Genomic DNA, 13,169 nt, shown 5'->3' on the forward strand with positions numbered 1-13,169 from the left:
GCCAGTAGCCCGAACGCAGATCAATAGATGAGAAGTATCGCGCGCCATGAAGGCAATCAAGGGCGTCGTCGATTCGTGGCAGCGGATATACGTCTTTGCGGGTTATCTTGTTCAAGGCACGGTAGTCAACGCAAAATCTCCAGCTGCCATCCTTCTTTTTCACTAAAACAACAGGTGACGCCCATGGACTTGAAGAGGCCTCTATGACTCCTTTGGAGAGCATTTTCTCGACTTCTCGTTGTATGACCTGGCGTTCGGACTGGGAAACACGATACGGTCGCCGTCTAACAGGATTAGCATCGCCGGTATGTATTTGATGACGCACGAAGGACGTTTGACCTAAAGGGCGGTCATCGAAGTCGAAAATATCTCGGTAGGTAGTCAGAACGTGGTGAAGTTGCGCCAACTGACAGGGCAGAAGATCAGGGGCGATCATCATCGTGATTTCGTCGCTAGGTGCGTTTGCTCGGCTGGCTGCAGTATGGGACGAACAGTCTTCAGGGTCCAATGCCACGATGCTACATGCATCAAGTGGGGAAACGTGGGCTAACGAAATGCCTTGCGGGAGAACTTGGGTCGAACTACTGAAGTTAAGGAGCGGAAGCTGAACGTAGTTGTCCACAATAGTCACGATTGTATGCGGCACAGCAACACTTCGAGCCAAGAGCACATCCACCAATGGAGACACTATGTAGTCACCGTCAGGAAGAGCTGGTGATATCGTTAAGGCAACACACGTGGTGGCTTGCGGTGACAGCCGAACATAATCAACAGCGCACAAGCGGTGTGACGGTGAGGACGGCACAGGTCCAAGTCGAGGCAGTTCAAGTTGAAGAACGCCGGTTGCACAGTCGATGAGAGCAGCATGGGTGGACAAGAAATCTAAACCAAGAATTAGGTCATTTGGGCACTGCTCAATAACTGCAAAGAGAACAGATGTGGGGTGATCGGCGATAGTGATGCGTGCTGTGCACATTCCTGTGATGGCAAGACTTCTTCCGTCGGCGACACGAATAACGCCAGGGGCAGCCGGTGTGAGCACTTTCTTCAGGCGGCGACGAAGTCGGGCACTCATCACAGAAATATGCGCCCCAGTGTCAACAAGTGCAGAAACAGTCAGGCCGTCAACGTCGACGTCGATCAAATTTCGTCGTGTCGGCAGTACAAGGAGAGGATTTGAGGTCGGTACCGAGGATGCAGCTTCACCTCCAAGAGCTGCACCGCTTAGTTTCCCTGGTGAGAATTGAGCGGGGAGGTCGGGCGTCGTCGTAGAGGAGAAGGGGACGACGGGCGACGTCCTGGCGGCGAACGAGACTGGTGACGTCGAGGCGACGGTGAGCGGCTGTGCTGCGTATCAGGGGCATCGCAGGCGTAGGAATCGACGGGCAGAGGCCGGCGGTAGTTGTCGGCGATCGGCTCAGGAGGTTGGAAACGACGGTAGCTATCGGTGCGGCGAGCAGTGTTATACTGGTTTCGGGACGAAGACCAATGGTTGTGGCAATACCGTGCGACGTGACCTATGCGGCGGCAGTTAAAGCAGATCGGCCGATCATCCGCAGTTCTCCATTCGGCCGGATTGCGAGAGCGTGGATAAGACCTTTCTTGGGGTGGTGACCTGGGGCGAGGCGGCGACCTTGAACGGAAGCCAATTGGTCGAGACTGAGCAACGGCGCAGACATCGAAGCCCAAATTGCTCAGTTCTTCCCGCACAATCGACTGTACCAAGCAAACCTGAGGTACTTGCAAATCGACGTGGCCGTTGGCGGGAAGAGTAGGTGTAATTGCTTCGATTTCCCGCCGGACAATTCGCGTAATTTCAGACGCTGGTGAAGACTGCCGATGGGAGGACAGTCCATCTTCGCAGGAGGACGTCGCTGCGGTGTTCGGCAGTCGAGTAAATGATCTTGAAATCCGCCTGCTTTTGGCCAGTTCAAAACGCCGGCATTCCTCAATAATTTCGTCGACGGTCGCACAGTTCCGGCACATTAGCAGGTTGAACGCGTCGTCCGCTATGCCCTTGAGGACGTGGCCAACCTTGTCAGACTCCGACATGTCGTTGTCAACTTTACGACATAGAGCCAGCACGTCCTGTATATATGAGATATACGGCTCTGTGGACGTCTGAGCACGTATAGACAACTCCTTCTTTGCAGCCGCCTTTCGACCGATGGGCTTCCCAAATAAGTCGCGAAGCTTTTCCTTGAAGGTGTCCCAACTGCCGATCTCCTCCTCATGGTTCTCGTACCAGACTTTGGCCGTGCCTTTCAGGTAAAACAGCACATTGGCCAGCATAAGAGTCGGATCATACCGGTTGAGAGCACTGGTGCGTTCGTAGTCGGCTATCCAGTCGTCGACATCAACTTGGTCCGTACCGCAGAACGTTCCAGGATGCTTCGGATGCGTCAGCACGTACGTGGGTGGGGGTGGGGCCAGTGGAGGCGTTGCCGTGGATGGTGCGGGCGTCGCCGAGGCCGATGGAGAGGTGGCCGTGGGATCAGTCCCGTGTTCCATCACGGAAACTCCGATTTGACGACCACTGCGGAGCTCCGTTGTATGGCGCTTCGTTACCCAGCACTCCCACCAATTTGTTACGGAGCTCGCAAACACACGGAAGAGAGAAATGAGCGTATTTCCTATATTTACATGCCAAAGTGACGCTTCCGAGCTGCCAGTCTCTCGCGCGGCCAGTCCACTTCTTTTACATCGAACTGTTGTCCACGACGGTAGAGCCATGCCCACTGCCTCGTAATACTATTGACGCCTCATGTGCGATTGCTTTCAGCGGCAATTTACCATTGTTGCATGCGCAGTACACAGTTTAAGAGAGTATCTTCAAAAAAAACTTATGACGAATGCAATTTGCAGGCACTATTATGATTGAATTCAAGATGAAAGTTGTACTAGTTCGTTGCAAAATTACATCTTGCATTTCCTTTGGCCACGTATAATGTTCTAAGCTGCGCACATAGTAAATTTATCGAAATGTTTATGATTGCACTAGTACACAATTAGTTAGGTGTAATGCTTGCAAGGGTCGAATACATCTCACGTCATACACAAATACGTTAAGAAAGGTGCAACTAACTGACACGTAATACACATTTAATGACCATGTATCGAAAAGATGAAGAATTATAGCAACATTTAACGTAGGCTGCCGCATTCGCAAAACTTCTATTTTGTGTGGGTGGGTCATTACTTGGTCGAGGTCACTAATGCGCACGTGCCATCATCAGGATTGGCTTAAACATTGCCTTGCGAATACAATTAGTATGACACACTTTTGCGGGCTGGCGTGATACTTAATCCAAGCTCTACATTTTGTAAACAGCCCATTGCTGTGCAGGCGCGTAAAATTGAAGCTGCTTGTGAACATATCCTTTCAACTGCAACCCTGTGGCGCATTTATCTATAAAACATGTATGCCGGTAGATACCCACCAAACTGCGCAATTACACACTCGCGTATAGAGATTGATGGGCACCCGTACGGGACTCTAGCATTTCCTTCAATGTGGCTAGATATTTTCGGAATTGTTAGAATGATATTAGTGTAATAATAATAATAATAATAATAATAATAATAATAATAATAATAATAATAATAATAATAATAATAATAATAATAATAATAATAATAATAATAATAATAACAATAATAATAATAATAATAATAATGTTAATATTAAAATTATTATTATTATTATTATTATTATTATTATTATTATTATTATTATTATTATTATTATTATTATTATTATTATTATTATTATTATTATTATTATTATTATTATTATTATTATTATTATTATTATATTTTTTTATTATTAATATTGTGTTTGCTGTTGTTTTTATATCTCACAAAACGTTTAATGTTTCGATTCCAGATGCTGTCAAAACTGTGTCGTTATGTAAAGTTTATGAGATTAGTGATCTTGGTGTTCTTTTTGATAGCATGCTGAATTTTTTTGACTTGCAATAAATAAGCCGTCATGATAGGCCTTCGTTCTCTCCCTGCTGGCAGAATATCTCTTGAGAATCTGGTTCTCCTACAGCCTTCTACAAATGGTACACCGCATTATGTTGTGCTCAACTTGAGTACATATGCATATCTGATGTGGGATGGCCATGATAAATAGAGCAGTAACGCCACTGAGTGAGTCCAGAAAAAAATTCATAAGCACTTACCCCCATCGTTTCACTACAATCCTTTCAACACTGCTAGAATATTATCTTTGCCATCACTTAACGGCCGTCAAAATCGCACTGAGCTGTTATTTATTTACAAGCTAGTTCAAGGTGAGATATTCTGCCCTTCTCGGTTGTAATGATTTTCAAACTCCGCTAAGTTATCCAGAGAGAATAGACCATTGAATGTACCTGCCAGCTTCTTCCAACACTCTATCTTTTACAGAATACCGAGGCTCTCTAACGTCAATTTTCTTTAGGGCTGCCCTGTCCTAACGTAGATTTGCGCATGCACAGATTCTTCCCTTTTCCGTCTCTCAGGAAGCCCTCAGCATGGTTGTGTATATTCCACATTATTTTTCAGTCCCATTCCATGAATATCTACTGTTTTATTTGCTGTTCCCATTGTTCGTTGATTTCTTTTCGACTGCTTGTTTTTGCTCTTTTTATTGATTTGCTTTTCTGTGGACAGTCTTTAATGTATTGTTTCTTGTTTTTGTTTTATTTATTTTGCGTACGGCAGCACTAAATACCCAATGGTTGTCCCTGGATACGATAAAAAATGATTGATTGATTATTGGTTGATTGAACATTATTAGTATCATTATAAATGCTTGAGAGATACGATGAAAATCTGGCTGGAATTCGTCTTGGTAGCCAGCGTACACGAAGCAGTGATTTCAGCTCCACAGAATGCCTGTCTCAAAGGTCTTGAACTTGCAGCTTGCTGGGCTCACGGGAGGAAGTTGAGGTCCACTGTCTCAAAAAACTCGCCTGACTGCACTGCAGGTGTTCGCAAGATTGCAAGGGGCGCCCACAGCAAAAAATACAAAAAGACCAACAGTCAAAGGGGTGGACAATTTAGAGAACGTTGTTCGAAGAAGTGCGCGTAGGTGCCGTGCAGCCCTGCCGTGGACTACAGCAGTTTGTCGCCACAACAGGAAAGAGAGTGCCGTGACCCATTTAAAGTAACGACGAAGAAAATAGTTTGCGTAAACTTTCAGTCTTATGGTAGTAATATTGCGTCAATAATCGTTAAAAAAATGAAACGTCGTTCGCCAATAAGCTCATAAAAGTTTGGTTCCAGTGAAAAGCGCTTGAATTATTGATTTCAAAGAGCAGTAGGTTTCATTGTTAGACCCGCACTGTATACATCTGCGCCATTGTTGCTTTTTGTTTGCCGGAGTCATGGGTGCAGTGCTGATCAATTTTGTCACTTTTCATTCCTCTTGCTCTTATTAAGTGTTAAACTACTGTTCCAATTTACGCGAAATTATCACGCAGCTATCAGGAATCTACTTCGCTGTACGCAGCGAAATTGTGAACGGACGTGGAAGTGTTTTTGTGTGCATGTGCGTGTGTATGCCGCTTGATTGGCGGTCGTCAACTTTTTGTGGAAAATAAATGAACACCCATGGATGTGGGCAAGCGATCTTTTAAAACTTTTCCCAAAAGCAGTACGAATGGACGTGGTGCCTTTAAGGTGTGAACAGGTTATCAGGATTAACAGGCTCTTTGAAAAACAAGTCTCGGTGAACTGTTCAGGTAAGTTCATCAGTTTCATAACCCTCGCACGCTATTTATAAATATTATGATAACTAAGGAAACTTAGTGCAGTGCAAGCTTGCTGAGTACATAACGTCATACTAATCGTGGTTACGTCATTAGGCTGTTTTGTTGAAGCGATACGACAACACTTACTTTCTTTTTATTTCTTCCAGACAGTGCTCTATTTAATCGAAAACTCTACACCGGGAAAACATGTGTTTCGCGCTAGTGTACTTTTCATAAATATATTGATGTAAATATACTTGTCTTGTATTTTTTTTCAATTCATCGCTTGAGAAATTACCGAGGATCAATTACAACTTGCGCAATTAAAAATAAAAACAGTGGCATATCTCCAGATCCAAGGGTGTCATGAGATTTATGAGTGCGCCTTTGAATTTGTCTCGCGTTTGATCTGCAATGCATTTATGCTCCTCGTAGGTACTGTCAGTTTGGTTAGCAGATCAGTCGATACAGAAAACAGTTGTCATTGTATGACACGTTACTTCAGATAAAAAATCACTAATTTAAAGATCTTACGGGATGGGAATGACTATAGCCGAGTACTTAAAGTTCATTTGAGGATCACTGCTTCGACCGACATCGTCGGTCGATTGGCATGAAGCGCAGCACTAATTGAACGAATCGAGATATATTTTGCTCGCCCTCTGCGCGCTATAAGATGAATTCCTTAGTCAAAGCCAGATACTTATATAAAGGCTGATCTTGATTAGGCTGCGCGGCACGGCGGCACATAAACAATACAGTCAGACGTAGGTGGCTCCAAATAATCTAAACCCCGCACTTGTTTAACGCACTTCTTCCTTTGATTGCCGTCCTGGCGCACAGTTTGATCAACATGAACGCAAATGCACTCGTCCAGCACTTCGTGTGAAATTACTTTTGAGTGAAGCTTATGCCTTTTTTGTCATATATATGGGTGCAATGGCCGGCGCTAATCTCTTATGGCAGGTAGATTTCACCCGCACGTTCTCATAATATCTTTGCTAGGCGCATCTGCGCGACAGTTTATTTCTCAACATATTATTCACAGAAAACTCATACGTAACTTTTTTTTAGTGTGGACTACACATGTGTCTGTACTAAAATTGTTTTCGCACACTCTCGATTTATCGTTCCGTGTATACTCAAAGGCTACCTGTCGCCGTGGTTCTATTCATAGCCGCGGCCCACCTCATTTTTCTTTCTTAGTTTTGTGGCAATCGATTCAAGCGTTTGCCTTTCACGCTCGAGGTGGAGCATCCAACGGCTCAACAACCGACAATGGTTTATCAGGACGAAGATAAACGGGCAACCGCGCAGGCGAATCACCGATAATCTGATGCTTGCGGCGAAGCGGTTCACCATCATCTACTCTTCTTGAACAGGAAGCAGGTAGCAGACGGTGCATCCCACAATCCCTCGCTCTTTTACTGGTCACCTATTGGCTTGACTGTTCGCTTCCTGTGCACAGTCTTAACAACACGATCTATACATACTGCAACCGTGAAGGACATCGAGCACAGATGCGTTGATTGCGCCAAGCATTGCCCACACCCTTTGTGGGCGGCATCCGAATGCAGAGGAATTAAAACAAGAAAAGAACGGTGAAGTATGACGATACACACTCTCATCGGCCAACGAGGGCCGGTTATAAGCCCATCACTTATACCATTTCTGCGGTCATTTACGTAGTCAGCCAAGATAGGGAAAGAAAATTGCATGGCTGTGGTCTTTTATTTTGATAGTGTTTATATACATACTGCCACCTCACAGATCAGTATTTCTTCTCCCTTATCTTCACTCACTATCGCAGAAACCGATCGCAGGATCCTCTGATATCTGCAAGACACTTCTTGCTCGTGGCCTCAAATTCATTTTAAAAAAACGTATTAACCACCTCTATTAAAATCATTTGCACCAAGCCTCCCAATCTGCAGACAGACAAATGCCTCGTCATAACCAAAATGAAAAAAAGGACGCTAAAAAAAGGGTACGTTCGACTGAAGCATAACCTTTAGAGTGCTGTCTTTCACTGTGGTCGTGGCCTAGTGAACAGGGTGCCTGTCTCGGCCACGGGAGGTAGGTGGTTCGAATCCTGCTGCCGGACACCCTCCGGTTAAAAGGGAAAGGCGTCCCCCGACCCGGCACCCGGTTGTGCACGGGGTGTACCTTGCCTGAAAAGGGGTAATTTGTGCTTCGCTCAATGCACTCTTCATATTCGAACGTTAACCCTTCGGGGTGGATGAGTAATCGGTAAACTACCGAGTCCCGATTGCCTAGCCGGTGGTACATGGCATACTGTACATATTATGAAATGCTCTATCAGCCTATAGATGAGCTCGGGCCCATCGAGGGCTGCAGTGCGTATGACATTACAACAGATGGCACTGCAGCAAACGCCTCATTGCTCCATAGATAGCGTCGCTCAGACCCTCTTTTTATTGTTGTTGTTTTTTTTTTCTTTGTTTTTAGAACTTGCAGCCGTTGAATGATTTAATAATGCCGCCATATAATGCAGGTTTGAAATATGTGCTTATAGTTCTAACATTTGCTTTACCAGACAAAATAAAGAAAATGGAGGAGGAGGAGCAGGATTGTGAGAGGAAGGAGAGGGAGCTTAGCCAGTTCAAAAAGAAAATAGAGATATCCAATGCACAAGCAAGAAGCAAGATATGTGAAATAACTTACTATGCTATTAGGGAGTGGCATTGACCGAATATTTCGTCAATCAAGGGAATATGTGTGCGGAAACAAAATACATAATTGTGGACCAAAATAGACAGACTTACGATCAACTTTGTTTTAGTTCTAAGAGGAAAAAATGGTAAAAACAACGTGAACCCAACATAGAAGACAAAACAAACAGGACAGAGCGCTGATTACCAACAGTGGCGCTTCTTTCAGTGGCGTTAGTTTCAGGGGAGAAGCTCCGTATGCCATGGGTCATGCGTCCGCGATGTATGTAGTAGTAGTAGTAGTAGTAGTTTCTGTTGTAGTAGGTAGCGTCTTCCCGTTTAGTCCTTGAAATGTCCGCTGGATGGCGGTACTTCTAAATTATGAATATATGATGAAATTACGCTTGATGGCGGTATTTGGAGTGTTCACTAAATGGGTGCAGGGATGAACAGACAGACAAAGAGACGGACGGATGGATGGTCACGCGGGTGAACAGAGGGACAGACAGATTTACGTGCGGATTAACGCCTACGGACGTGCACACGGACGGTCCCATTGATTGATTTGATTGATATGTGGGGTTTAACGTCCCAAAACCACTATATGATTATGAGAGACGCCGTAGTGGAGGGCTCCGGAAATTTAGACCACCTGGGGTTCTTTAACGTGCACCCAAATCTGAGGACACGGGCCTACAACATTTCCGCCTCCATCGGAAATGCAGCCGCCACAGCCGGGATTCGAACCCGCGCCCTGCGGGTCAGCAGCCGAGTACCTTAGCCACTAGACCACCGCGGTGGGGCGGTCCCATTGAGGGTCAGCCGAATGGAGGCACGGGCGGACGGAAGCAAGAACGAATGGACAGACGGAAGCACGCATGGAGTGACTGGCGCTTCGCCCAACTCATCATTCAGTTTGTTGATATGCTGTGATTTTTTTCATTGCCGCTAACGTATAAATTCGCACCGCAAAAACAAATGCTGCTCTTGGTATATTTGGCGACGTTTATTTCATCCGTGCAAATATAAACGTTGCCGTTCGTATGCGAGGACTCACTGGCTGGATTCCGCGCGAATTAGTTTTGTCTCCCGCGATTTCCTACGCCAGCGCAGCTCTCGCCGAGTTGTGCCCCATCCTCGGACTCCTTCCACCATGTCCTTCATCTCTCCTATCTCGTCTCTCTTCTTTCTGTCGCTTCAGTGTGGCGTGCGCTCTCTTTTCTTTATCTTTCCACCATTCTTTATACCTCCCTGTTCCCATCCCCTACAAGACACGGTGCCGTGTCAACAATCAGGCAGGAAGAAACTGGTAGCCTTTTTTCTTCAAGAAGCACCACTACTACCAACAGATACTACTGTTGGTAGTAGGGCTGTGCCCTGTTTCTATTGTTTTTAAAGACGACAGTCTTTCTTGGGGACCTTTGACGCAAACATTTTCGTCTGTCTGTCTGTCTGTCTGTCTGTCTGTCTGTCTGTCTGTCTGTCTGTCTGTCTGTCTGTACATTTGCCTGTTTGTCCACTCTTAACGGCTCCAGTTACTGGAAACGTCCAACCCCATAAACAGCGCCCAACAAAGTGGCTCAATATTAAGTGTTCACATTTTTGCAATTGTCAATTAAAAAGCAATTATTGCGCATGTCGAGGGCACCATAACAACACGTATATTCTTCACGTGCGTCTTTTACTAGAAAAGGCATTCATCAGTAACTTTAAGGACCGTAGCGCTTATCACGCTGCACTGACCATGCAACGGTTGCACGAAAAAGCCGAGTGTTTCCAACGCTTTGCTAAGACGAGACGGTAGTAGCACCAACCTGTCACATGCGTTCTACACCTTATCACCTCTGGCACGGGCGCGCACACCCATCTCAGAGCCACGCGCGTCGTTTTTTAAGAAAACTGCCAGATGGCGCTCTTGTCTCCCATGTGACCTGACTTCATGCACTCGTTCGCTTGCACTGCACGCTTGAGGCACTCTAACGCAGTGCGTCCAGATTACCATTCACCAGTTTTCTTGCACAGAACATCAAATAAATATTTTGTTCACTCTCTACACACGTAAAACTATAGTCATTAGACGCCATTTGCAGATTAGCGTGCAGATACAGGGCCAATTTTTTCCTTGTTGTTTTCATGCTGTTTTATACTTGTATTTATTATTTGCGTTCGGCAAGCACTTTTTCTATCTATCTATCTAATTATCTATCTATCTATCTATCTATATATCCATCTATCCATCTATCTATCAGCCTACGTGATGGTGCCTTCACGAAGACCATGCTTGCATAAGTAGCCGCACGTGCTGTCTAGGAGGGAACGCTACACCCCAAGGAAATGTACACAGCCCGTTGGCACTCAACACAATGTAAAGCATGGCTTGAGCTTCACAAGCTACGCGGTATGATCAGAATTCGTCTTTCGCGGCTATGACATGACTCCTCTGGAAAGCGATGAGCAGCGAAGGTAATACTGTCTCCTCGCACGTATGCAGCAGGGCTCTTAATTGCACACGTTAAACTACGTTGGCTTGGCTAGTGTAGTTAATGCTACAAAAACGAATTCAGATAATACTAGGGTTGTTGCTCACAGCATACGGACTCTTACAGTTACCTCTCAAAGAGACGGTTCAAATGAACCACCTGCCACATCTTTTGCGAATCTTGCATACAAACAGCTCTACATGCTTGGGCAATAGACGGACAGTAATCTAAAACCAGCAATAATGACCGGAGTAAACAAAAGCGAATGTTATTTCTCCGGAAGACCAAAAGTATCTTTCCAATTTAAATATTCTAAGAACTTTCTGCCAGAAGTCAAGAGAACACTCAATAATTTGGAAGATGAAAAAGCCTGGCGGTGCTTTATTCACCAAGGATCATATTGTCAGGCGCGGAACTACCATAAACGATCCGATTCCCGCGCCTAATATGAACGAAGAATAATTCAGCCGAACTTCATGGAGCTTGGGGAAGATTTCGGAAGTCACTTCTGGAGAGGTATAGTTAGGCTGAGCAAATTCAAGGCACACTGTATCCGTTTCGCAGTAGCCAAGAAATTTGCTGCGGCTTGATTCTTTTTGTTTTGTCCAGAAACAAGTCCAAGACAGGACTTGATGTGGGTGTCTTGCATAAACGGCCATTTATCTGATGAGATGAGGGTCTGCAGACCTTTTTTGAGAACATAGCACTCCAAAATGAGAACACCAGCGTACAGGGGAAACTTACACCAAGTTAGGGTCTTTAGCCCAGTCCCAACGAGTCCCAGGCCAAGCTGGGCTTGCTCAAAAAATAATATCTTCAAGATTGCTGAACAGACTCGTAGGGTGTGATCATTCTGAACTCTGAGTAGGCTTAGCGGAAGTGTGTTACCTAGAACTGTCAAGACGAGGATTACGTGACTTAGTAGAGGGGAGTTGCTGGCTGTAAGAGGCTGGCCTAATGATGACTGCAACACTCGGCTTAGCCTGCGCACGGTGTTGTCAACGAAGTTCAGTTGTTAGCCCTCAGAAAAAAAGAACACTGAATCGAATTTTTCCCAGCTGCTCGCGAGGTAGCCGTAAGCAAGTCGAATGAAAATGACACTATAATGCACAAATGAAAGCACAAGGTGCTATTGGTATACACTTGCTGATAAAGTCTGGCATCCATGACTGGTCGATAGGGTATCGTCTATTTGCAGAGCTTCTGACGTCATTCCGTGACTCTCACCTCAACGTGGGCTTTGATGTTGAGTGGACATTGCGTGACCCTTCGTATATGGGCCTGCTGGTCGAGTGCCTCTACCAAGCTCCTGTGGTCCCCCTTCAAGACGGCGACCAGCGAGAGCTCAACGAGCTGCCTGAAACAGTGTAGGGCCTCGCACACAAATCTGGTCAGCTGCAACAGAATGGCCGTGGTCGGGTGGTACTCAATGTATCGAAGCCATTTGCGACTCAAGCGGGGCTGGAGCAGGTGGCACCAAGATGTGAAAATTTCCTGCTTCAATGACTGCTCTGCTAAGTCTTTGCTCATGTTCAGAAGGAAGGCGCTGGTGAAAGTGTCCTGGTAAGCCGGCAGCAAAAACAACGCACAGTCGATATGAAGACATAGAAGAAGAAGAAGAAGAAGAAGAAGAAGAAGAAGAAGAAGAAGAAGAAGAAGAAGAAGAAGAAGAAGAAGAAGAAGAAGAAGAAGAAGAAGAAGAAGAAGAAGAAGAAGAAGAAGAAGAAGAAGAAGAAGAAGAAGAAGAAGAAGAAGAAGAAGAAGAAGAAGAAGAAGAGCCTGTAAAATCTCGCAAGGACAACAACATACACACAAAATCTTTTGTCTTTCTGACTAGTCTGCTTGTCCCGCGAGGTGGCCAAACTTCAACCACATCTGCAGCGCACACCAATATTGATAAGCTTTCAGCGTTCATACTTGTGCGTGTTTTCGATTCAAAAGGAAATATTGAGCGTATCTTAGGCACAACCTGAACACATCAATATCTATGACATGTATCTTTGTACTATAAAACGTATACATAAGTCCTAAATAACGCAGTGTTGAATCCACGCGCTGATAATGCAACGCTACGCACGAAAAGGCGGGGGATTCCGGCGCTTTGCTAAAACATTAGAGTAATGGCCCCTACCTGTCACCTTGTATTCTACAAATTTTGGCCTCTAAGACCGCTTGCACATACCAAGCACTTGCTATATCAGAGGCCATTCATTCGCTTTTCAAGATCGCTTTAAAATAACGTCCATGTCTTACTCAGCTTTTCGAGAACCCATTCA

The sequence above is a fragment of the Rhipicephalus microplus genome, chromosome 7 (assembly GCF_043290135.1).
Source record: "Rhipicephalus microplus isolate Deutch F79 chromosome 7, USDA_Rmic, whole genome shotgun sequence".
Taxonomy (NCBI): Eukaryota; Metazoa; Arthropoda; class Arachnida; order Ixodida; family Ixodidae; genus Rhipicephalus; species Rhipicephalus microplus.